This window comes from Patagioenas fasciata, chromosome 7, assembly GCF_037038585.1.
Source record: "Patagioenas fasciata isolate bPatFas1 chromosome 7, bPatFas1.hap1, whole genome shotgun sequence".
In the NCBI taxonomy this organism is placed as follows: Eukaryota; Metazoa; Chordata; class Aves; order Columbiformes; family Columbidae; genus Patagioenas; species Patagioenas fasciata.
In genome coordinates this window covers 3,218,315-3,241,883 of record NC_092526.1, presented here as the reverse complement: position 1 = coordinate 3,241,883, position 23,569 = coordinate 3,218,315, and the positions used below count along the sequence as shown (strand labels likewise).

Sequence of the window (23,569 nt, the reverse complement as noted above, 5' to 3'; positions counted from 1 at the left end):
GAATGAGGAGGCAAGGAGGATGAGATAAGCATGAAGGGCAATGCAAGAAATCGGTTTTTTACGACTAGTAAAAGCTGACAAGAGTAAGAAAGTAGTTATTTCCTAAAGGAAAACAAGCTGCTATATTCAATTTAGGTTATGGGTTTAGATGGAAGCTCTTCTAACAAAATAAGACACTGTACAAACAATACCTTAAAGCCTCCTCTTGTGCACTTATTGTCTCCATTCTATGACCTTGCACATAACAGAAACGTCTACAACAATCGTGATGGTTATATCGTGATAGTCTCGCGTACGAGACCTCACACTTGTTTTGAAATGCTCTTTATAAAGGTTGGGGATCACTAATAACTGTGAGACGGCTTCTTCCCCATCATGTGCATCCCATCTTCCTCTCTAATTCACCCTGTCAGCCTGATTCTGAACACTAATATTGCCAGCAAAGTCTTCGCGGAATCAAATCTCATTTTTCAGCACAGTAACCTTGCAAAACAGCGAGCGTTTTGCAAAAGGCAGGTGATAAGAACTGACTGGCGTTCTCATATGTTATGGATGAACACACACTCTAATGCTACTTAAAAGATTTAACGTCTGATATTCTCCTAATGAGATTAAGGGGACAAAGAATTGAAAACAAGGGATGTTTACAATTACTGGCACCTGAAGAGCGGTGATGTCACACGGAAAACCAAACTTTCCACCAGACATGAATTTCCTGGACAATGAACGTGTATTCGTCCCTCATTTCTCTCCTTGTACCCAAAACTGCAACCAAGAACAGAAATGAACGCAACGAAGCGTAACGGTCCATCAGCAGCAATGAAAAGATCAGAACATTTGAATTACAGTAAAAATCCATGTGTAAGTGAAGAACTGAAAGAACGAAGCCATCATTAGAAACATCTAACTCTCACCATGCAAACACGTCGCAGTTTACACATTGATGTTTTCTTGGCCTTCAGACTGAGCTGCTTTTCCCTGGACAACACCTTGAAAATCAGCTTTTTAAATTATTATCTTGCTAGAATTTCCAGACAACTATAACGTTAAGAAATGGAAGGTGGAACCATGTTTGGATCATCTTTGTGAAAGGTTGGTCTTACTAAAATGAGAATTAAATTGCCATTTTCTTTCAGGAAAGCTGTATTTCATTCCTCACCTTTACCACTGAAACCCTGTAGAACTCTGCCCCTTCTGACGCCTTTTTTCTTGTCTCTTTTTGCATTCTCTATCCTGCTACATGGTCTGTTAACTCCTCTTGACCTGTTGCTAATTTAAGGTCTGATCCAAAGCCTTTGAAATATAGAAAAAAGTCATATTCATCTCAGTGTTTAGTAACATTATTTCTCTTTATGGCACACTAAAATCTCATTTCCATTGCAGTCATTAATTTGCCAGTTCATAGTGTCTTAATTCCAAATCTTCCTCCTTCGATCTCCACTCTCACTCCGTGCTATTTTAAAGAGGGAAATTTTGAAAGGGATGAAATTCAAATTCCTTAAGTGACAAGAAAAGAGGCAATAATGTTTTAAAAAATAGCCGTTTGCCCGAATAAACATTACAAAACTCAACCAAAAAAAGTTCAATACAATTGTTTCCCTTATTTTTGTTTACCCAGTTGCGTTCTACAAATCCGTATCCAAGTTTTACTCACAGCTACGCTCCCAGCAGCTTTCTGAAAGCAGGAAAACGGGCCCTTCACCTCTAAGCTGTAAATTCATTTATTTGGTTATTTTTACATTTGCAGAGCTGGATCTGGATAAGACAGTGATTGGAGCTTGGATCCCCAGAGAATTTTGCTTCTGTTATGGCCACTGAAAGCTCAGAGCTCATATTACCGAGTTAAACAAACCAACCAAACCTTATTTATATCTGGAGCCTTGATCCATGCAGTACTTACTCTGGAAAAACTCTTACCAGCTTCTAGAAGGTGAAATTCTATGATAAGACACACAGATCTCATTATGTTATTTTGTATCTCACGCTATCTATGTTTTGAAAAGAGAATCCAGTAAAAATACTGAATCTAGGAATCTATTTCTTGTCAATTTTTTTTTTAAGTTGGGGAGTTTGAGGTCTTATTTGGAGGCTTCTCCAGGGTTGTGTTTGCACCGCAAAGAGGTTTCGCCTTCACAGAATCCCAGAATGTCATGGGTTGGAAGGGCCCTGGAAAGCTCATCCAGTGCAATCCCCCCATGGAGCAGGAACACCCAGCTGAGGTTCCACAGGAAGGTGTCCAGGCGGGTTTGAATGTCTGCAGAGAAGGAGACTACACAGCCTCCCTGGGCAGCCTGGGCCAGGCTCTGCCACCCTCACCATGGAGAAGTTTCTTCTCAAATTTAAGTGGAACCTCCTGTGTTCCAGTTTGTACCCATTGCCGCTTGTCCTGTCACTGGTTGTCACCGAGAAGAGCCTGGCTCCATCCTCCTGACACTCGCCCTTTCCATATTGATCCCCATGAATGAGTCCCCCCTCAGTCTCCTCTTGTCCAGCTCCAGAGCCCCAGCTCCCTCAGCCTTTCCTCACACGGGAGATGCTCCACTCCCTTCAGCATCTTGGTGGCTGCGCTGGGCTCTCTCCAGCAGTTCCCTGTCCTTCTGGAACTGAGGGGCCACAACTGGACACAATATTCCAGGTGTGGTCTCCCCAGGGCAGAGCAGAGGGGCAGGAGAACCTCTCTGACCTACTGACCACCCCCTTCTAACCCACCCCAGGTACCATTGGCCTTCCTGGCCACAAGGGCCCAGTGCTGGCTCATGGTCACCCTGCTGTCCCCAGGACCCCCAGGTCCCTTTCCCCTACACTGCTCTCTAACAGCTCATTCCCCAACTTATACTGGAACCTGGGGTTGTTCCTACCCAGATCCAAGACTCTGCACTTCAGAGCTAAGTTAGACTGCCAAAGCAAAATTTATTTTTGAACCTACTTTTTAACAAAAATATTGAACCAGAGATAAAGTGTTTGGTAGGAATGAAAAACAAAAACAAGCACACAATAAAATGACACTTATCCCGAAGGGACAAACTAGAATTTAATCTGCTGAAAATTCAAAAACTGCTTTCAAAAGTGGTTTTCAACTTCTTCCAAAAAAAAAAAAAAAAAAAGAAGGCAGTCTTTCAAGTTTTTAACACACATTTTAGCTGCTCTGTTTAAATATCTGCTTCACTGATTATATGGAAATGAAACAGCCCAAACCTTTCAATTAGTCATACGAAGCTTGTACCCGTTAGTGATGCGTCACACCACCGATGTATGTCACAATTTCCTCAAATAAAAATGGTCTTTTGAAAGGCACAAAGCCCTCAGATGCAAATATAAAATGGAAGAAGGGCTTATAAGCAGTGTAACATTTTTGGATAACACAAACTGTTCCTTTTCTACTCCTGAACTTTTTTGCTCCAGCAAAAGGAACTTGAAATATTTCAAGAGATGTTCTTCAAAATCCAGAATTGCTGTTGTGCCCCTTGTTCTCCCCTGTCCCTACTCCAGTGCATTCAGGACCTCTCCCTGTGTTCATGTTGCCTTTCCATAATCATTATAATGAACGACCTTTATAAAAAATACATTTCCTTTGTTCCCTTTTGTTCTGAGAGGACAATTCCGCCTCATAAAATATCATGTATGACAGAAAAGAAGCATAATTTTTAAAGATATAGAAATATTTAAGCATCAGACGGATATAGAAATATATAAGCTTTATGTGGACAATTTTGTCCATATGATACTAACATTTTTTTGCAACTATTTAAATACTTAGTATAATGTATTTCTGCTATAAAATACTTACGCTGTAGATATGAAGAAGTACAGGTCACAAGCTCTTTCTCTTTCTGTCAACAACTAGACACATTTTACCTCTTGTTTTCAAACAGCCATCTCAAGGAATGTCACTGTCCTCCAGTCGTAACCCAGAACTTCATTACAATTGTCACTCTGCTCCTTGAATATTTATCTTTAGGTCACAGAGGGACTTGCAGGGATAAAGGTGAAATACAGATCTCTTTTTTCCCAGCTCATGTTTTATATGTCTATGTCTATATGTCTATGTCTAATTTAAATTTCAGTTACGCAATACTGAATTTCCACTTTCAGGCATGCTTTGGTCTTGCCTGATATATCTAAGACCTATCTCTGTTCCCACTCAGGTTTTGACAAAATTAAAGAAGACAAAAGCACATCTAAAAGCAAAAAATAACTCCAAATGGAACTGCAATAAATGCTCCCATGCTGGCTTCCACCTACCGCGCTCAAGTTAACAACTGCAAACCTGGCTTCAACGTAAGCGACTTTATGATATATTTAGTAATTGGTAACAAACAAAAAGAATTTCTAAATAAAGTTGTGTGTATGCTTGTAGAGCCATCTGCTATATATATAAAGAGCTGGATGCTGGAAGCACTTTCCCAGAGCAATCTCATCTGTCTTGTCTGTGGAGTTAAAAAGTTTGATGACTAAAATCAAAACCCATAAATAAAGATTTTGTATAGTTTTTCAGTTTATACTCTGGGACCTTTCACATAATACAGCTTTGCTTTCCACACGCCGCTTTCACACTCCATATGAATTCTTTCTGTTCATATACTTGTCCATCATCTGGAGTCTTTCAGTCTGAATCCCTTTGAGATTGGGATGAGAAGGGGGGACGACAGCTCTCTGCAGACGTTGGTTCCGGACCCTCCGAGGATGCTCAGCAGGAAGATGATCTCCCACGTCCCCACACGTGGGTTCCAGACCGAAGCCACCTTTGAAGAGCTGCTGAGTGCGCTCAAGCCCAGTGGTCTTCACTACCTGTCCAAGGCACCACATCAATGTTCCGTTCAGATCCCCCTGCAACTGCTGGATACATAAAACCAGGGGGTTTGCAGGGAACGTCGATTTAGTGTGAAGTTTCAGATGCTGAGAGCTAAGGGAGCAGCCACTTCTCAATACCAGAACAAATTCCAAAAGCAAGTGCTTTGCATTGACCAGTTTCTCCACAAGATACAAAGAGCTGGGTTCTTTATCACAAACAAGTGCGTGTTCAAACTGCTACCCTTGTCCACAGCATCGGAAATTATTCCGGCAAACAGCTGGAGGAAGAATGAACTAAATTCTGTGGAAAATGTGTTTGTTCTCAGAAGTGCAAGTCTGCTTCCATCCAACATACACTACTACAGCTTGTGAGGGGCTGTCCCAGCGAGAAGGTGGTTTTGGCGCTCCTGAGGCCATGGTTGGGTCGAATGACGAAGGGAATAACCAAAGGGAAGCTCTGGAGCGCTCCAATTCCCCTGGCTAAACAGATCAGCAGTCCAACCCTGCACTTTCTCAGCCAGAGAAGCCAGTGTTAGCTCGGTGGCATCCACTGGTGACAAGAGCCCAGCCCTGCTCATGACGGGCTTCATCCTGCTCTCCTCGACTTGGGCAGAAGCAAGAGCTGCTTTAACTGCACCCCTCCTGTGCACTGAGCATGGAGATATTCCAAGAAACGCCTCTGGAATGCCTGAAGAGCACAGAATTATTGCTTCTGCAAATACTCCCCCAAGAGAAGCAGAAGGGATGACGAGTACCAGAAGAAACGTCGCTCTGCCAGGTACGGCTCTGGAACACCACGGCGTTCTGGCTGCTTTAGAAAAGCCACAGTGGGGAAAAGACCCTCCTTACAACTTTTTTGGATGGATACAGTTCCACAGTGAACATCATAACACCCGTAAAGGATAAATATCCAATATCAGAGGCACACACATGAAAGTCACTGCCATCCTTTTAGTTGTTAGGCTCAGGTTCATGACCCCTTAGGTATTTTCCTGATCCCAAGAGAAAGTTGCTGCTGGAGGCAGCCAGTTCTCCGATGCTGCCCCATTTGTTTCCAAGAACACAAGGCCATGTTTTCCCCTGAGCACAGAAGGAATCAAACAGCAGCGCCGGTTCCTCCGCTCGCAGTTCCCTCCCCAGGCTGCTCACGCTGCACAAGTGTCTGGGGCTGCAGCTCCTGCTTTCTCCCTCTCTTCCTCAATCACAGAACCATGGAATGGTTTGAGTTGAAGGGACGTTCCCAGCTCCCCCAGTGCCCCCCCTGCCATGAGCAGGGACATCTTCACCAGCTCAGGTTGCTCAGAGCCCCGTCCAGCCTGGCCTGGGATGTCTCCAGGGATGGTTCAGCCACCATCTCTCTGGGAACCTGGGCCAGGCTCTCACCACCCTCAGGGCAACAATTCCTTCCTCATGTCCAGCCTGAATCTCCCTCCTTTAGTTGAAACCGAACATCCCATGTCCTCAGGTAACCCTCCAAACCAGGCCGCTCTAACCAGCCACACCTGACGAACTCCTTCACTCACACGATTCTCATCAGCCCTGCCCAGACTGCTTGGCAGGCACGGTGTTTTAACCCATCTATCTAGTACATTAATTAATGCTTTTTTCACGAGAAGTAGGGCCCACTAATTAACTTGAAGACTGGCATCAGAGATTATTTCAGAACTAATCAAAGTTACTCATCAATAGCGTATTGATACTATTAATTATGGCCAATCTATTGTATAGACCCGACGTACAGAAATATGCTTACAGAGAGATACGGATGTGTCATCCTCCACAAAATTGTAATGGTTACATTTGAAGGCCTCTGGTTTCACCACAAACACTCTCCAGGTGAGAACATATTGGAATAACAGTTTTAAAAGGTATCAATGAAGCAGCGCGACATTCTTGGTGTAAGATACTGCCCTACCTTTCGGAAAAATAAATGGAATCACAGTCCCTGAAGATAGACAACAGCCCTCAATTTTACCTTTCAGACAATTATGTTATTTTAAGCATAAAGATTTATTTTATATTTGTTATTTTTATATATCACTTTTTAAATTCGGATTACTGTATCAGGAACTTGAAAGGTATTCCCTCTCATAGCAAGAACTTTGCAGTCAGGTTATTGATACGTGCTTAAATTACATGATCCAACTGAGGGGCAGTGAGAATTATATCTATTTATCTATTATTCAAATGCCATATATTTTGGGAATACTTCTAGAGTTAATATCCTTTGTTAGAAAACAAAAGAGTTCTCCTCTCAGATGTCTCACAGGGATTCAACCTACTTCCATAATAGCCACAAGAGCTTTTCTACTGACTTCACGTCAGATCAAAGCGTAAAGACAGAATTTAAACATTGGGTTTTGTTTCAAGAGCTCCATGGAAAGTGCCAAAGAAACGATGATTTGGATCACAAATAACACCCCTTTTGTTCAAGTTCCGAAACAAATCCATAAATAAAAAAATAGGCCAGAATAAATGGGCAGTATTTTCCTCTTCAGTTAAAAACCTGTTCTAGCACAGTGTGTCTCCATTCTGCTCCTTTAAACCTGCGCTGCAATGGAAGCTCATGTCAACATCTATTATTTATTTGGAATGGACTGTGCAGTGCAAATTTCATTCTCACCCACAAAGTGGCTGTTTTGTGAATTACAAAGCGCTAACACATGAATATCATATTATTATAATGCTCCTGTAACAAACACTGTAAAGGACACAACCTATTCATACAGAATAACTGAGATACAAGATTTCACTTAAAGAAGCCAACTCCTAAGAAAACAAACAAGAACAGCCTTATCCTCTTTAGAAAGGTCATATATCAAAGTACTAATGTTGCCAGACAAAATGCTGATGCTTGGAAGTAGGAGAATTATGACACCTTCTTTGCATATGATTAATAATGTTTTATCTCTTTACATAAAATACAAGACTAAAGATACCACAGCAATCTCTCGGAAGCTGCTCTTGAATCCTACGGCAACATCACTTCTCATCAATGTAGAGCAATAGCATTTTTAATGGATTTAAAATTCATTCATAACTTCCTGTATTTCAATATAATACAAACCAAATGTGGGCCGGCTCTTCGAAACAAGCCTTTAGTATAGTGGTATAGATCTATTCTAGAAAGTTCTCTCTCATTCAAAACTACCTAAAACAACGGGCTGCAGATAAAGGCAGGAACAAGACAACCACCCCAACCGAAGGCCGGGTTGCACTATCTCACCAATATGACTCTGACCCTGTAGCTCATTTTAAAAATGGTACAGATGTTTTCTACTAAAATTCAACAAATTCAAACAAATTCAACAAAATTCAACAAACACTGACAGCATTTCCAGTGGTAGCCCCTCTAGACCCACCATGATTTACTGAGATCTATCCAAGACACGGCGATGGAAAAGCACAGGTACTCTAAGAGGGAATCACAAGTGCAAATTTTTCAACAAAAGTTTAAAGTTTATAAAGTTTAGATCTCATAAAAGAATATTAAAAAGAGATTATCATAAATTACTTGGCTAAAAGTCAATCTCTGATGTTTTGAAAGCATTCCCATGGGTTATCATCTTAAATGACGCCCTTCCCCGGCTCTGAAACTCTGCTGGAGAAACATTAAACGTTCCATCCTGCAGAAAGGGGAATGCACAGAAGCCAGCAAGAAATTTTAGTTCAAACAAATTTCCTATGTTTCCTAGAAGAAAATATAACTAAAATCTTAATCTGGGCCACCTGTCCCGTAAAGTATTCAACATTTGCTTCTGGATCTGATTTTAACGTGATTCCACATCTAGCATCGATCCAGAATTCAGAAAAGATTCTTAAAGACAGCATTATTTTCAAAATGCAAGTTTTTAATTTCCAATCGCAAACCGAATATCACACACAACTCCATTATGGGTTTCTGAACCAGCCTTGAAAAATAGAATTCAAGATCAAGACTGAGACTTCTTAACCAGTAAATGTCTGTACTAGGGATGAGTTTCAATCTATGATCAAAGAATGGGAAATCCAGTAGTAATCTGGGTTTAGTCAAAATATGATTCAATGTGCTGATGGGATACTCGTGAGCAATAGTTCATATTATTATTATTATATTATTATTACATGTACCTATTTGATGGTTTGCATCCACGTATTGGTTGTATTAAGAAACATCCGAGAGCCCTTGCAGCAAAATGCTTCACATGTTCAACTCTGGTTGCTTCATCAATAATTTGTAGCACAACTGATGATCTGCTTGGGCTCTGAGCAACCCTGGGTTTCTTCTTGCTTCTAAAACACACTGTGATTACTCAACTATGATAAATATGTTGAGATTAAAGCCACATGAATGTCCTGAGACCCACTCTGATATTTTTAACTTTAGCCATGAAAATAAAGTAGTTTTAGGGCATGATTCTCATTAACAGGATATACAGCAAACTCTAAAATGTCACTGAGAGCTTGTGCTGTTTTTATTTTGGCTCCGCAGGGAATCCACCAGGCTGAAATAATAATAATAAAGAAATACATTCAACCCTTCTAAGCTAACCTAATCAAATGTCCCTGGAAGCAAGAACAATATATAAATGTTCAATGAGATACATGGGTTAGTTTTTCTCTTTGGCTCACCTAGATAGAAAAGAGCGATCTGTAAAATCAGAATCAATGGTTATAGCAATTAAAGGCTATTCTGCTCTCTCCATTTTGCTTCTCATGTACAGTGGCACATCCAGTCCCGCTCAGAACACTCCGAGTCAATACATGATACTCACAGGACTCAGTTCCCAGGTCAACATCACAAAGGCTGAAGATGTGAAATCACAAGGGTGCTTTGTTTTTCAGGTTATGTATGCGGAGTATGTGCAAAGTGTAGAATGTCAAGTGAATAAGTACAGAGAATCATGTAATTTGTTGGCAGGTTTTAGAATGAAGTGGTAAGAGAACTCGGTAAGTTCAAAGATCTGCCAAAAATGAATGTGGAAGTCCAAGAGAGATTTTCACACCTCATGATAAAGAACACAGTCGACTTACAGGCCTGATGAAGTCGCAGTGCTGAAATCCATCAAATTGGTACCTAATGTAATTAAAACATTTCTAAAGTTCGGGACAGATCTGGTATTTTCTATAGTAAACACCATTCAGCCATGAAGATCTAATTTTCAGAATGCAAATAAACACTAGAATTGCTAATAATAACGACTAGAAATAATCACTTCCTGAGTCTCAACTAGCAGAAAATCAGTAAGAATTCTCTCTTTTTTCCTTCTTTACTAGCTCATTCGGTTACAAGGAACTTACAATTAGCTGTGGACTTCAATGTACAAGTTACGAGTTCAGAGGAAATGAATAAAAACCACACTCACACAGCCACTGACCAGACCGCTGCCAAACGTGAATGAGGGAAAAGGGCCTCAAACTGCTGTTTGTAACAGTTTGCTCCAAAATTGGAAGCTGGGATCGAGTAAGCAATGGGCAGGCAGTGAATCCGGATGGAGAAGCAGCGATGTGAAGTATAAATACTGTGACCAAGAGAAGGAACTTTGCCACGTTGCCCAAAGTGCAGAGTTGTAAGGGGAAGCCGTAGGAACCAGTTCCATCCATCCTCCTAGCAGTGCAGAACTTGCTTTTGACACACAGACTGAAACCACAGGAAACACTTTCCTTTTGAAGCCAAAACCAGCAATAATGAATTCAATGTTGATGTTTTAAAGGCTGTGGAAGTGTTTTATTCACCCAGCCCGGTGAATAGCATTCACTCTGATTTCATACATGACTTTTAAAGTAGCTTTAATTAGACAATTTTTTTAAAACATTTCAGTATACGTGCACGTTTGTATCTTTTTAATGAGTTTATAGGATTCTACGCTCTTTGAGCCTGCTTCTACTTAGGTTAGTGTCAAAACTTCAGCTGAGTTCAGTGAAAGCAAACCAACCCACCGCAAGAACAATCGCACTTCTTCCAAAGATCCACTTTTCCTCTGATTATTGGAAGAAAACATGGAAATGAGGCGACGCAGAATTGTTCCCCTCATTGTCACCCAGTACCTCATTTACAACTATTCACAAATATTTTTTCCAATTATCATTTTTCTTCTTAATTGGACACTTTATCAACCCATTTATTGGCTGCCCCAGTACCGGTTCCCACTTAAGGCCACTGGAAAGCTGCGTTTGCTGTTTAATCACAGTTATACCTCCTTTAGGCTAAAACCCTTTGTAAAACTGCTATGTCCGATTTACAGTCCAGACAAACTGTTTGAACGGGACCTAAGAGGATTCTGCTTTAATGCTCAGAAGGAATAAGGCTCTTTAATGCAGAAAAAGCCTCCTAATGGAGTCTGCATACAAGTCTTGGTTACTACCCGAGCATTACAGAGGTACCTGGCAATCTTTTCCACCAGCATCCCTCACCTGCAAACGCGTATTCCTGGGACTTTTAAATGCCTAATGCTTACGGAAATGCTGAACTTTAACACTTTAATGTGCTTTTTTTTCATAGTGAGTAATGTTTTCTCACCACACAAAGCGCGAGACGGCAACATTAAAATTGGAACTGTTCCTTTCCGACTTCCCAGCTCCCACAATAAGTGTTGTCTCGTAAAATTCCTATTTCAAGGGAAAGGTTCAAAGACCTTTGATCACACAAAGAAGCCTTCTGTACTGCAAGTTCACAAAATCATCCATTTTATTTAATGCTTAACTATTTGGTAATTGCTCATATTCAGTCTCACACCAGCTTGAATGATTTCAGCTTTTAATGTGCCTCATCTCATTCCGAGGCACATCAATCCAGGAGTAGATCGAGCACCTTGAAATACTAATGCTTGTCACATACTTTAATCTCTTCTAAAAGGTCTTGTTCGTTGTGTGCTCAAATCTCTTAATAGCTTTTTCTTCTCCTTAGGTTTTTACTTTTGTGGTAACTAATTCTAGTCAGGATGAAGTTTGTTTAATTTTCATTTATAGTGAAATGTAGGAGCAATAATCTAAAAGCCTGAATTATTACTTTATTAATAGAAAGGTAAGATTGCTTTTTCTAAAGAGTTACTTTTTTTCCCAAGCATGAAACTCTCTCAAAAATGGATCTATATTGATAAAATAAACTTTTCAGAATACAAGAAGACATGTGAGAAATTCTACTCGATCATGTATAAGGATCACTCATATGCACAACTGCGTATCACGGTTTAATTTCTGATATTATTGTATAGCACAAAGTCTGGGAATGACTGTCACTGTGCTGCAAAACTCCTCTTACAGTCCAGCCTGCAGAACAGGAGCAGACGGGAGACCTCCTGACCTCTGAACTGCCTGAAAGGAGCTTGGAGCCAGGGGGGGTCGGGCTCTGCTCCCCAGGAACAAGCGCCAGGAGCAGAGGAAACGGCCTCAAGTTGCCCAGGGGAGGTTGAGGTTGGATCTGGGGAACAATTTCTTCCCCAAAGGGCTGTGGGGCATTGGAACAGGCTGCCCAGGGCAGTGCTGGAGTCACCATCCCTGGAGGGCTGGACAGACGGACATGAGGTTCTCAGGACATGGGGCAGTGGTGGACTTGGCAGTGTTGGGTTAACGGTTGGGCTTGATAATCTAAAAGGTCTTTTCTAACAAAAACTATTCTATGATTCTACAATAAGGTTAGTCTTTTATTCCAGACTAATTTTTATTCTATCATCTATGTAACCAGAAGTGTGCACTTGCTGTTGCTTTACCTCCTTGCACACATTCCAGCTCTGGATACTCTGCTCACTCCCCTCCCAGCCAGTCCCTGTACAGGACTCACCCCCTCGGCGAGGTCGGTCACACGCTGGAGGTTGAGGCTGCGATGCTGTAAGGTCTCAGATGTGGCAGAGGGTCCGCTGAGAGTTGATCCATCCTCACATGGCTCTGCACAAAGTGCACGCACACCGCAGGTCCCTTCCATGGTGTGTCAGCTCTGGGCCCGACTGCTGCAGGAGAGAGTCACAACCTTACATCACACACACGTTCCTTTTCACAATTTTCCTTACAAACCAAACTACAGCATAACTGATTTCTGTCATTTTCTTTCCAATTTTTGAACACAAAGCTAATGGAAAATAGTTGCCTGACTGATAAAATCTGTAGGAACGAGGATGCTGAAGGGAGTGGAGCATCTCCCGTGTGAGGAAAGGCTAAGGGAGTTGGGGCTCTGGAGCTGGAGAAGAGGAGACTGAGGGGTGACCTCATTCATGTTTACAGATATATAAAGGGGGAGTGTCAGGAGGATGGAGCCAGGCTCTTCTCAGTGACCACCAGTGACAGGACAAGGGTAATGGGTACAAACTGGAACACAAAAGGTTCCATTTAAATTTGAGAAGAAACTTCTTCATGGTGAGGGTGGCAGAGCCTGGCCCAGGCTGCCCAGGGAGGTTGTGGAGTCTCCTTCTCTGCAGACATTCAAACCCGCCTGGACACCTTCCTGTGGAACCTCAGCTGGGTGTTCCTGCTCCATGGGGGGATTGCACTGGATGAGTGCAATCAGGGCCCTTCCAACCCCTGACATTCTGGGATTCTGTAACTTTTGTCAAAGTCTTTGGGGAACAGCCAGCGTTTTGAGGTTCAATTAATGCCACCTGGACAACAGCAACAGTTCTTAAAATGATTATAGAAACACAGAACAGTTCGGGTTGAAGGGACCTTCCCAGCTCCCCCATTGCTACCCCTGCCATGAGCAGGGACATCTTCACCAGCTCAGGTTGCTCAGAGCCCCGTCCAGCCTGGCCTGGGATGTCTCCAGGGATGGTTCAGCCACCACCTCTCTGCCCAACCTGGGCCAGGCTCTCACCACCCTCAGGGCCAACAATTCCTTCCTCATGTCCAGCCTGAATTCCCCTCCTTTAGTTTAAAACCATCACCCCTTGTCCCATCACAACAGGCTCTGCTAAAAGTCTGTCCCCATCTTTCTTATCATCCCCTTTTGAGGACTGAAATGCCCCAAGAAGGCCTCCATGCTCCTCTGAAAAGCTGCTGCTGTCACACACACACATTTTATTTTTTCAATCCTTTACTCATAGCTTATTTTGGAGCACGTGAAGACCTAGCGAGAACTTGCCTCGTCTCGTTATACCATCCACAGTTTCAGACGCATCAATGTTCATTCAGCCCTTCAGCTATCTGCAGTATAGACATAAAGTACTGCGCTAGTCGGTACGATTAAGAACTGCTCTATGATAAATATCAAACAAAAGCAAAAAATAAGAAAAATGTCTCTCTCCTCTGCAGAAACATTAAGCAATCTTCAGTGTCTGGGCTTTTTTCCACTCACTGTTATCCCAATATGCTTAATAATTATTGTCCCAAATCTTGAGAATGGCTATATTTCATTCATTTTATTTTTTTAATGAGTGATACTTGATGATTTGAAATGCTCTGACACTGCAGCTCCTACTTCAACAGCATTTTATGAGGGATGGGGCAGGGTTAAAATATTTTCTTGTTTTAGTCTGTCAAAATACTCATTGTAACTACCACATCTGATACATTAAAATATTTATATGAAATCTGTCTGCTCAGCACTCAAGCACAGAACTGCTAAGTATAGTCAGATTCTTACTGGATGTCAATCAACGCCAAATGAATGGAACCATTTGATTAATGGCACAGAAGCAGACACACATTTACACCTCGCTGTGCAGTAAACACTGCCCATTTTCACTTGGGCATGCAGGACAATGCTGTCCTTGGGCTTCTCCACAGCTCTTCACATTGTCTTTCAAAACCAAAGGAAATTAAAATCAATACATGAGCTGTTGATGAAATGTCACTTGGGCAGCCTAGGAATCTGGTTCTATTCATCAAAGATGAGCCTTAATTTCTCTGTCAAAACGTTCACTCAAAAAAGGGTCATCTGCAAAGGTGCTGGCACAGTTCAAACTTTGCTCCCATTTTGTTACCATTTCCAAAGAGTGTTTCGATTGAGATGCTGGTGGGGTTTTCTGTTTGTTTGGCCTCTATACTTTAGGAGGAGATCACCAAATAATAACCTGCAGGTCAACACCCACCTCCAGAACTAGACCCACTTTGGGTAGCACCTGAACTCCCACATTCTTCTTCCAAACCCAAAGACAGTCAAGTTCTGGATCAAAACCTCTCTTTATTTTCTCAACTTTATCCTATTTTTACAGAGGGGAAGGAAATTGAGCGTTTCCTCAGCGCACATTTCCCCCATCTGATGTACCTTGTGTCTCTCTTCTCCCTTTCACCATTCAAAGACAAACAGGAGCAATTCAGGGCCTCATGAAGTTGCTGGGAATGCCCACTCCACCGTCAGAGGATGAAATTCAGCGTTTATTCCCGCTGTATGTGCGAGATTTCAGCAGAGGGGACCAAAGGAGTGTGGAGTGCGAGCCTTGGCAGGGCTGGGTGCCAGGGTTTGGACCTGCGGTTCCAGAGAGTCTACATGTCAGTCTGGGAAATGCAACCTGCTGCTTAGATGATGAAACCATCCCCAATTTAAAACTTGCGGCCTTATTCCTCTGGAATGTCCCTTCGGATGAATGGAATAACCAACCATGCTGGATAAGCACATTAACTGGATGCTTTTACTAAAACGATCAGAAGTAAAATAACTCCATTGACATTTAAATCGCCATAACGTCTGCAAAGCTAACACTCCATAGGAGATGAACCTTTATTACTTGGGGTTTTATCCACATACGGTACAATTGCACAACATCCCCTTATATTCCAGAGGTTACCTTTGCAGCCAGAGGGCAATTAAAGAGTTGAAGGAGACATCTGTTGCATGCACATATGGTCATATGGTCAAGATAAACATGAATATGATCCCAAATATTCTTTAACACTTAATACAAATATTGCATCCACAATGAATGGAACCGTCTGATCAGAAAATGAACAATCTCAAACATTGAAAAAGAAAAATTGTCAGGTGTTAATTTTCGTGAAGACCAATGATGAATTACCAACAAAAAGATTTCACTCATTTTCCCAAATACTAAATGCCGATCTTTAAATTACTGGTGCTTAACAGCTGCAATAACTATAACTGGGTCACTACAGCTTTAATCCCCACTTCCACACTCGCATCTAAACAGCTGAAAATAAAATCAGAAATGAAGTAGCAAAACACACCTTACATTTCTGAAGCAGTAGCACTATTCTAACACTCCCGAGGTAATTATTATCCTTAATAACACCTGATATGATTGAGGCTTTTAACAAAAGGAATGCTGCCTTGAAACCGTCTGCTACCACTCAGAATTTGACTGCTAGGAAAAATTGTCAGTTGAGGAATAAATGTGTGTTTTTAATGACAGGCACGTGATGGGATGTGCAAAATCTGCCCAGAAAGGGCTGGGAAAGGTTCAACTCCTTTACTGTTAGAAGGAGAAAGTTGCACAATACGCCTCAGCCAAGGCTAAAAGTAAGACCTTCTAACCATGATATCAAACCAAACATGTCTGAAAGAAGAGGGTTTAGATCAGGATGTGTTTGTGGGTAGGAATGCATTTCATAAACGTTGAGCACAGTTGTTTCTAACCAGTTATTGGTTTAATCATGGTTCTTTCCACACACAGTGGTGTTGGACACTGCAATCAACAATCAAAGTATTTCTTAATACAAAGTTTAGTTTTTTAAATTAGTGAAATCAGGCACAATTTATCAGATAAGATAATGACATTTTCCACACAGCATCAATTCCAGCATTTTCTGTTGGATAACTCCTGAAACTACGTGCATATTGATTTCAGCCCTGTGTGAAGGGACTGCGATTGGGTTTGGAGAGATCAGGGATGTTAATGTATGCTCAGAATAACACGATATGGTTCTTTGTGAGCTCTCCCCAGAGGATTTTGTGTAACTTGGAACCAGACTCACCTTCTGTTTTTAAGATACAGAACAAACCAAAATGACACGTTGCCTCTCGAACCACCCTCTGCAACTCGGATTCAAAACAGTCAACAATTGCTCCAAATTCTGTCACCTGCAGCCAGCACCACAACCTGTAAGGATGTGATTGACACAGGGACATCTCCCACGTGTGCAAGTAGGAACATAGACATGCTCAGGTAACAGTCTCAACAAGAAAATACACCTCATCCTCTGTACATTGCTTGGAATTTCGAACCTGGAATGTAAGGACTAAAACAGTGATTATGATCCTGCTACTGACTTTACCACGTAATCTTTTAAACTCTGTTTAAAAAGGTAGAGTTAAAAGTTTGAACAGACTTTCCAGAAACATTAGTTTGACCGGGATACTTTCACTGGAATTTTAAAGATCATTTTATATTTTTAGGAGAATTAGGGAATTATAAAGAGCAAAAAAAAAAACCTGATGAAAATTGTGCCCATTAGGATAGGGCTGTGCCAAGAGCAACACTGGAGAGCTCTCAGGGGAGCCATCGCTCGCAAGGGCTGGGGTTGTACAAGCCGCCCTTTCATTGCAATGGTGTTCAGATGTGGGGAACACACACGAAAAATCCAGCTGGATTCATGGAGGTGGAGGAACATCGTGCTGTGCTATTTTTTATTATGTTACAGCGCTTTCCCCTTTCTTGTAACGCTCCTGACCCGCGCTGTTCACAGAAGAGGAAGCCATGGCTTCTAACCATTCTTGCCTGCCTTATACATGTTTTAAATAATTAATCCCAAATACAATAGGTACTATGAAAAATAATGTTATATTTCTCCCTGTTAGATAACAAAACTTAGAGAGGCTTTTCTTCATTTGTAAAGGCAGTCTGATAAACAGGGAAGAGAACGGGTATTTTCTCAATCTGCCAAGCACCAACAGCATGCAGAATTTGTCCCAAATTCACCTTTTCTATCTAAAAAGTGCTAAGAAAGGAAAGCTGGTTGCCACGCAAGATAGCTGGATCAATATTGGAAAGCACGACTCATGAGAAGAGTGATGATCAGAACGTGAGTATGGAAGATAATGCAAGAACGCGGAGCAGAACGTGCAGAAATACGGGTAAGCCTGTACAAGAAGTGAAAGAGGACCAAGAGCGCAACGAAGGCGCTAATGAAGGGAAGAAGTCCCTTGGCATGGAGTGGTCATCACCCTGGTAAGGAACAGCAATTCTGACACAGTTCACCATTCAAATCCCACCTCTGGCAACATATATTTGATATACACCAAGTCCACCAGGTCACAATGGCTGGTGGTCTTCACCAACAAAGTTCACCAAATTAATTTTTTACATTGAAATCAACAAAAGCCATTAATTGTTGTCCCTGACAGTTTGAACTAACGGTCAGTGTGAATTCTTAGTAATTGCCATATTCTACCCCTTGCAATGCTCTTGGGCTCCACGACAAATGGTGCGATTACAGAAAATGAGGTTTTCAGTACGGAGGGCTTTTTTACAACAGCAAATCGCCAGCAATCACCGCGCTTCCGCACACAGAGTTCAGCTCAAGGCAAGAGAGATTTCAACTTAGACACAAAAAGCAGAGAAACAGATTAGCTGGCAGCTTTTCCAGCAGTTGGCAAGGAATAACTATAAATTCGCTTCTCCCACTGGCTTAAAAAGAAATTTGCTCTCCTTATTACTGGAAAGAGACTCATATAGGAGATCGTTCCAATCGGAACATTATATGGTACAGCAGCGTTTGAGCTCAGAGCTTCAAAAATATTTGTACTGAGATTTTGAAGCCATGTGAACACTACCTTATTTTCTAATTATTCCTTTGATACTTTGGATTGAGTTGTTTCAAAAGGTATAAGCTTAGGTCTCCATGGTTTCTACTGAAATCTCACCTCCCTCTATTTTTCTCATTTCTCTTTTTCACCAAAGACAAAACATTGGTACCCAGACACAGAAGTGTGATTTTCAGTCCCTCACTGCAAGACACAACAGCAAATTGTTTTAATTTTAACTTCACGGCTCGTAAGGTGTATGAATACAAGATCTAGAACTCCAACGAAAAACACACGACCAGAAAGACGCAGTGAACCGCTAATCTGCCTTAGAGCCCCAAGGCCACGGGGGCCACGCCAGGTCAATGCTCTAAGTCCCGAGTGCCAGAATAGCTGCTCTTCCTTCAACATGTCACTTCGCATTTGTCTAGAGAAATCAAGGAAGGAGTTAAATACACCATAATGTAGGTGACAGGCAGAGGATGCAATTTTTAATCAGTAAATTGGTTTACCGAAGCAAAATTTCTGTTAAATCAGCTTCCAACATTAGATGAATATAAATATACTTTTAGCACAGAATTATTATATTCATAAAGAACTCATCTCCTAAAGGACTATCTTTGCTAACGGACTGTCTTTGTGGGGTTTGGGGGTTTTTTCCCCCTGAATTCAGATGTGTAGGCGATGCATGTTCTGGGTTTCATCTCAAAGTTAGAAGCAAACAGTCCAAGTATCACGAAACAGTGACAGTAGGAGCCAGGTGAACACAAACGGTCACCTACAGACGTGCAGGTCAGGCCGCCCCACCCCTTCTATCATTTCCAAAAGCAGACAATGGCAGTGCTTATGCCTATTTTTCCTATGAGCGTTCAATATGATTTGGACACCCAAATATCTCTTGGGCTACTTTAAATCATGAAATTATCAGAAAGCCTCAAAATCTTAATATGGTAAAGTTTTCTGAGTTTTTTCTTTTGAAATCACTGTGCAATGTGGCAAAATGTCAGAATTCCCAGCATTTCTTTCAAAGCATTTTCTTCATGGGAATGTCTAAAAGATGTGAAAGAATGGAAAGAACTGCAGTATCTCTGGTCGTTGGATCATCTAAAGTGGACACGTTGACTATAACCAGATGGCCACAGGCTGACAAACTATTCCCATCTTCAGTATGAATAATATTATAGTAACTCTTGTTTTTCTCAGCAGCATTACACAGATTAGTCTGCGTCTCCTAATTTTGTCAAATATCTAAAATAAGCCTGCACGGTGGTTTTCTGCCCTTTATAAGCAAACCTTACAGTCATTACCTTCTGCCCCCATGTCCAGACTGTCACCTCTTCGCTACTCCAAGCTTTTTACTCATTGATTACAACCCTCAGAATGGACCCAATTTTACAAGTGGAAAAGTACTTAACTAACTCATCATCTACTTGTGTGGAAATACCGCACAGCAACACGAGGCCTCGAGAAAGCGATGTACAGCTTTAAAACCACCCAGTCTTTTTTATTAACTCTGCAGCAGAGGGATTTTAAGACAGTTATAGGGGCCTATGAAACGTTTGTGGTGTCCAACATGCAGTGCTAGAGTGTCAATGTTCCCATGTCCTAATGCCCCATCCCTTCTGGCGCAGACTGCAGCCCTGGGTTTACGCACTATTCAAACTTCCCAGAATCTACATTGGCCGGAATTTGCTTGCTAGTTTGGGAATTAAATTCCATTCACAACCATACCTGTTTGCGAGCTCCCATCCCTTTGGTTTGCAATATCCTACCTAGTAGAATTATTCACTGTAGATGACAAATTCTTTATCAGAGACTTGATTATCAAATGCTGCTTGCACATTGCGGGAGGCAGCACAAGCCCCAGACTCCTATGGAAGGCTGTAAATCACCCCATTCCACAGCTACTTGGGAAGGACTGAAGGGTTTTATTTGATTACCCACCGAAAATACTGGGGAGAAAAGGTGATTAATATTCCCGTTAGTAGAGCCCAAAGCTATTAACAATAAATCCATTAGAACTTTTAATTAAAACCCCAAAAGTAGTCGGACAAAATTCACCCCCTGCAATAAAATACATCTATATTATCAGGAATAATTAGCAATGTATCCTGGAAGATTAAAAATAATTAAAATAATTACATTTTGAAGTATTTTTAAAGAGGTAATAGACTGCTTCAAAGAAGCTAATAAGATTATATTCAGAACGTGTAGGTTACTGTCGTGATAGGATATACTGAGTATAGACTAAAATAATGAATTTACAAGTAATTAAGAAGTATCAGGCACTATATAACTATTTATTATAAATCAAAGTATTCCAAGACCACCAACAACTGTGATTAGAGGGGTATACAATTGCATATGTGTGAAACCCCAAATTCCTACGTAGATACCCAAATCAATAGCCAGTTGTCAGGGGTGATAGGAACGGGCTTTCCTGGCAATGGCCAAAATCATTGCTAATAATCTGGAGACTTTTTCTGGGGCAGCTTACATGAAAAAGGGCAGTGAATGATGAGCAAAGCAGCTAAGAAGCCAGAGTAACATTAACAGGGAGAACTGCGTGTGACGTGATAAAGCCAAGGGACATTTAGAGTGGTCACGAAGGGCAAAACCAAACAACAAACCCCCCCCACAACTAAAAACTCCTATTTGCATTGCATTATGTGAAGACTCAACGAACTCGGTCACAATCTGACCAAAGGAGGAGTCCTCCAAAGCACCACAGGGAACATTGCGCTATAAATTCATTAGTCCACTGGAACCTGAAGTGATCTCCCTTGTCAGAGTTTTTCTGCTTACAGGCACTGGAGAATTTTTACAGAGAATATGCAAAAGCATGAAGAACATGGGAGAAAGGGAAAGCAAATGATACCATTTCCACGAGGCCTGACAAGTTTAGGCACACAGCTTAAGATTTACAAAGCAGTTCTACTCTACATAATTGGCTCTTAGCCAACAATTTAGCTAAGTAAGATTTATGTAAACTCCTGTTTCTCAAGACAGATATCCAAACTGCACTCCACCCATACTGAAGCTGCCAAACTCTTTTGCTCATAAACAACCCCATTTAGAGATGTATGGAGCTTTGGGGAAGCAAAAAGCTCCATGCTAAAAATCCCCCAGTATGAAATATCTTCCCGGAAAAATTATTAGATGCAGAGGAGTTTAAGTACATTACCAAATTAAAAACATGTATGAAGAACAGAGGAGCATTACATGGACAAACTGAGTTCCCATACTGCAAGCCCAGACGAAATTATCACACCTCTCTAAACAACCTCTTTGTACAGCACAAAAACCCAGAAGCAATGCATTTCTTTGCCCAAAATAGAGATTTGTTTCAATTAGAAATGACAGACCAACTAAACAGGAGTGGAAAGAGAAGTCAAACAAAACCAGTGGTAGATTAAATTTCATGCATCTATACAATGAAGACTCAAAATCTCAATTTCCCCATACACAAAATGGATGGAGCGCTTCTGGTTATTCCTCTTTAAACTGTAAATAAGAATTTTCAACCTTTGCTGTTAAATTCCTCAAGTAATAGCATCAATACCTCCTTCAGAGAAGAGGTAACTAATGCATGGTTTGGGGGACATTGTTTTTAAGTTATTAGCTTAGCTCTTCACCCATAGCATAAATAGTAAATATCGTGAAAGGATATGAATGCAGAACAATTAGAGGCAGAAAGCATTTTATATGAGAAGGTGATTTGGAAGACAAGGACAGAGAAAGGAAATAACTGTGGCGCCCAATTTAGTATCATAGCAAAGTGAAGTTATGCATAATAAAAGAAATTTAAGCACGTAGCCAAGAAGTTTTCCTTTAAACATCTATTCATCCACAGCCGTAAGTCCAGCCTACAGTTTGACAGTTCCCTCCCTCTTCAGTAATGAGGTGGTGGTGGTTCAAAAGGAAAGATGCACAAGAATTCTGATGCTTACAGATGGCTGAAAAATCCACGGAGTTGCCATTTTCCAAACACGAGTGCCACATCTTCCTCCCTTCTCTCCTACATCAGTGACCAGAGAACGAGACACACTGGCAAAGCTCTTCCTTACAGATGTGTCCTCAATAAAACCCAATACCGCATCAGTCGATCAGGGATCCACAGAAACAAGGATGATCTATCACCTTGAGTCCAACCAAGCTCTTGTGCAAAAAGTTCTCTGCAGGATCTCAGAGGGGGCTGAAGAAAAGCCAGCAGTTGCAACGAAGTGACTTAAAATCCATCCTGACAACATAAAGCATCGTTTGATGGATATGCCTGCACTGCCACACTACAGAGTGCAAGCACAAGCGCTACACCTTGTTCATCCACATCGCTCATTTAATTCTCTCCATCTGCTTTTGAAGAAATCCAGCTCAATTTCTCCAGGACAAACCTTGGCCCCAGCTCTGGGCAAAGTTCTCTTCAGTAACTGTTAGAGTCAGCGAGGAAAACAAACCATCAGCACTGCCCCCCGCACTCCAAACACTCCACCTGCACAGCCCTCCCAGTTTGCATCCTCAGTCTCCCCTAAATGTCTAGATACTGCAAATAGAAAATGTCACTTTGGTGGCATGTAATTAAAGCACCACCCTGGTGTACTGCAGCAAAAATGGCATCTTTTCAGGTTGTGCCCCCTCCTCAAAAGCGTATCTGAGGTGCACAGAGCTGCCAAGTGCTGCTCAGAGATGGACACGACGGGATGGATGTGACCAACCTGGTTCAGAGGCCGCCATCCCAAGCCTTTGCTCCATTTGGATTTGGAGCAGGGGCCGCAACCAAACTTACTCCAGTTGGGCAGTACAGTTGTGCACAACCCAGCCACAATCCGGTCAGTTTGTTATTCCCTTCAAAGCCCTTTCAATCCACGGGGGATTCCTCCCAAAATCTGAACAGCAAACAGGACCAAGAGAAGAAGCAGGCCTTTGTTTTGTCTGGCAGCTGTATACAGAGGTGAGAATTCCAAGACGCTTTCGTGAACTGCATTTTTGCAACAGAAAGCTCCATCGCTGAGGGTGGTTAAGCATTCTCATCTGTTTATCAAAATAGCTGCGTTCACTCTCTCATTTAGATTATAAGCAGAATGAGGTGAGCTTGTCAGATGTGATGGACTAACATCCCGACAACGCGCAGAGACGTGCGGCCGTTATTCTTCTCATCAGAAGTACATAATGCTG

General features: G+C 41.6%; 1 long non-coding RNA gene across 2 annotated transcripts in view; it reads right to left on the bottom strand.

Moving 5' to 3' along the window:
• The window catches only part of LOC139828346 (uncharacterized), a 107,873-nt gene that overhangs the window by 49,616 nt on the left and 34,688 nt on the right, over positions 1-23,569 (bottom strand). For both annotated transcript variants that reach the window (XR_011739858.1, XR_011739859.1), the window contains exon 3: positions 12,551-12,716. This is a non-coding gene — a long non-coding RNA (uncharacterized lncRNA). The remainder of the gene's footprint in view (positions 1-12,550; positions 12,717-23,569) is intronic.